At 41.3% G+C, this 3,696-nt stretch overlaps 1 protein-coding gene across 1 annotated transcript in view; it reads right to left on the reverse strand.

The window, feature by feature from the left end:
- The window catches only part of ASIP (agouti signaling protein), a 26,547-nt gene extending 22,869 nt beyond the window's left edge, over positions 1-3,678 (reverse strand). Inside the window, exon 1 of the mRNA XM_085311141.1 lies at positions 3,383-3,678. The gene's annotated coding sequence lies outside the window, so the exon portion shown is untranslated. The remainder of the gene's footprint in view (positions 1-3,382) is intronic.
- Positions 3,679-3,696: the final 18 nt, after the last annotated feature.

The following is a 3,696-nucleotide window of genomic DNA, read 5'->3' on the forward strand; positions in this document are numbered from 1 at the left end:
TAATGGTATTTACCTTAACAGTGATGGGCTGGACTGTCAGAACTGGACATATTGGAGCAGCATATTCCAGACCCTTAGCAAACACACCAAACCACTCGGAAATCAAGCTCAATTCAGCTTGCAAATGATGGAAAGCTTGGAGTGAATTTCTAAATAATAGATAGCCAATAATTATGATATATTCTTCCTGTACACTGTACTCTGGACAAACACATCTGTTACACTTTTGGATTCTACTTTTGGCTGGTGTTTTACTATATTTCCTTTCTGGGCATTATATGTTGTAATAGAAACTATTTTAGTTAAATTTTGCAAGGCATTGGGGAAGGGCTGTAGGAATAGCCCCAACATCTCTGTTGCAGTTTTTGTTACCTTTCTTCTTCCCAGCAAATGTATTTTGACTTCCTCCACATCTCACACTTGCCCTGTAACCTTGCATCCGGGTGTTTATGTTGCATTTATATAAAATACAGAGGTTCTGCATTTAAAAAAAAAAAAAAATCTGCTTTTACGCGTCCAGGTGGGACCGGGCTCCTGAGTGGCAGGTTTGTAACCCCAGCTGCTCGCTCGCTCGTTCGTTCTCGTAGGGCTTTTCGAACCTGCTGCTCTGTCTCCCCGCGTGCGAGCTCCATTGCTTTCAGATGATCTGCAGTTACTTCTGGCACCTTGCGCAGCGAGGGGATGGGAAACGAGCCTCTGCAGCGCTGGCGCGGGTCGGGCTCCGAAAGGCGTCTGCGGGGATTCTTTCGACCCGACGGTTTTAATTGACCGCGGGAGCGAGCCGGATCCGCTCAGCGCGCGGCTCCGCTGTTTTATTCATCCTGTGCTATAACCGAGGCTTCCTCGCGGGCTACTGCGCGTGCTTCCTTGCAGTGGGGTTTGTCACCTTTATCCTTCTTCTTTTTTTTTTTTTTAATGATTTTTTTAAGCAAATGTAGTTTTGCAACAGCGAACGTGCGCGGTCGGCAGCCGGCTCTGCCCCGCCGCGGCGGCTCGCTCGGGGCAGCGCTGCCGGTCGCAGAGCACAGGTACCGGAGGTACCGCCGCTACRGGCACCTGGGGGGGAGAGGGGGGGCCTGCGAAAAAACGTCTACGCTGCAGGAAGGATAAAAATAGGTTTAAACATATATGCCCAATCCAGACGTTTTCTTTCACTAGAATAGTTTAACTGTGTTTTCATTTTGTGCCTAAATATTTGGCTGTACAGTTAAACTGACTGTTAAATAGATTTTTGACCTGCTTAGATAAATACTGTTAAACTGTTGTTGCCCCCCCTTTTTTTTTTCTTTTTTTTTTTTTGTGGCATGAATATTTCAAAGTGTGTGGAGGAGTGGGTGACCTAGTGAGCCCTGCAAGTACTGCTCAATGCTGCATTTCATTCCCTGATACCTGAAGTTGAATAGATATAATTCAAATTAAATTAAATTTTAAAATTGCCCAGGTCAAAGCCAATTGAAAAGAAGTACTGTGATTTTTGCAGGGAGGAGGGAAAAAAAAAAAAATCACATCCTATTCAAGGAATCAGTGAGGTTTTTTCCTGTTAAACTCACTATTTTAAGAAATGTTTATAAAACTGTAAACTGTTATGCAATAGTTTTCCCTGTACAAACATGTACACGACATAAGCATGTGCATTTAATTAAGGAGGTTTATCTAGTCAAGAATCTAAGTGGGTTTTTATTCTGTACCATATTGGGGGCTAATTTGTGCACATGGCACTACTTCAGAGTCTGCTCACGCACCRCAGCTTAAAAGAAATAACTTGGGAGAAAACCTGTGCTGAAATCTGGCAAAACTCTCTTTAATTAGTTCTTAGAGCAAATAATTTTATCCATGGTCAAGTAAAATAAAATTATGCTCTCCCACCCGCCCACTCAGTTGTCTTTGTTCTCTACGATTATTATTGTTTTTCTGTTCTGTTTTCTGCTGCTCAGACTATGACGTTYGGGAAAGCTTTCTTAGGCTGCTTTAGTCGGGAAAAAACAAATTTACGTGAAGTGGGAAATGTGTAGGGAAGTGCACGTTACTGCTTCCAGAGCGTGACTCGAGGTTTGGTGTGCAAACATCTAGGGGTCTCAGAAGGCCTTTTGGAAGGAGACTGAAACACGAAAGGGAAAACAGCCCCAAACAGAGACTGGAGAGGCTTTAGTACGACTATCCAAATATCATGCACATTAATAATAATAAAAGGTCAGAGACTCTACAGGCAAATAACACCTCTAAGGACCCCTTTCTTCCCCAGCCAGAAGCCTGGGTTTAAGAAGGCCAAAAATGCCAGAGAAGAAACAAACCAACTTTCGAACATTGAAGTGTCGCTTGCTTGTGCCCAGTGGCCGACTGTCAAAACCGACTGGCGCTAACAGGGGTGTATAACATCCAACGAGAAATAAAATAGGAAAAACACAGAAAACATCAAGAACTGTATCCAGCGAAGGCGATAACAAACTTAATAAAATGAATGCATAAACTGAAGTCAGTATGAAATGAACCGAAGTGCTGTTAAGATTTTGATGGGTAAAAATACTGATATTGCAAACGGAAATTGTAAACAGTCTCTATGTTCCTTACCATGCTAACTATTTAACGCTATTGTTGCTTGCTTAATATATCTAAAATTATGATATCATAAGTACTAATGGAGGATTAGATGTTTCTGTATGTTTAGTATAAAATGCCTGCTTTTGTGACGTGCTTTCAAGAGAATTTACAGRGCAAACTGAAAAAAATTAGTATCTAAAGTTGAGAAAGAAGCATTCTGACTCCCAGAATAAACAGAATAAAGCCTTAAAACCAGTCGGCAGTTACAAAAGATACAGGAAGTCAAAGATGTTATTTTAAAATTATATAGTAAGCCTATTTACCTCATTTGGAAAAATTAAACAAAAAGAATAAAATCCTTGCTAACCAGTTCAAGCAGTGGAAAAATCCAGTCTAGAAAATGTAATTTGTTAGCATTAAAACTACACAATACAACTRTGTATGGAAAAAATAACATTTAAAATCATTAATTTCAGGAAGACCCTGGATGCAAGTAGACKGAGCTTTAAAAAAGGACAAATTGGCAATGAGAAACTAAGAGCTAGCTACATGTCACATGGAACTGAAACACTCCTAAATCAGGGGCTACAGGGGAAGAGAAAGTGCTTCAAAAGCAAACGCGTAAAACTGGAGCAACTGAACGCAAAGGTAGAATATCAAAGTAAAGAGCATTTTAAAACTTTATTGCTTCCCGGACCGTTCAGATAAACTTGCCGCACGAACGAGAGGAGGAAGGATGGCAAAGAGTCTTGCTGCCATGTAACGCTAAAACGCGGTCTTTAAGCCCGAGTAATACAATGGAAATCAAATGCCCTGTAGGAGAGGTTAAATATTTTGGTCCTACCGAAATATCCAAGCTGTTGTTCTATTCGTCAGGCTCTACGGAAAATCAAAGCAGCTGGTCTCCCTCGTTCTGCTGATCTGCAGAGGATACAGGCAAAGCTTTCGGAGCTGATTGCAGTCCCCTTGGAGCGCRGAGCAGCTTGCTTTTAAAGATCACCTCCTCCCAAAAGCCCTGCAGAAGTATTTGCTACATTTTAGCAGCCAAAACGATAACCAGGATGGGCAGTCTATTCTTTTCTTTTTGAGTTTCTGCTCTTTCTCCAGGTCTTTTTCCTTTTTTTTTTTCCTTTTTCTTTCTTTTTCTTCCTTTTTTTT

Source organism: Rhea americana, unplaced genomic scaffold (genome assembly GCF_003343005.1).
Source record: "Rhea americana isolate MKP2758 unplaced genomic scaffold, rheAme1 scaffold_333, whole genome shotgun sequence".
Lineage (NCBI taxonomy): Eukaryota > Metazoa > Chordata > Aves > Rheiformes > Rheidae > Rhea > Rhea americana.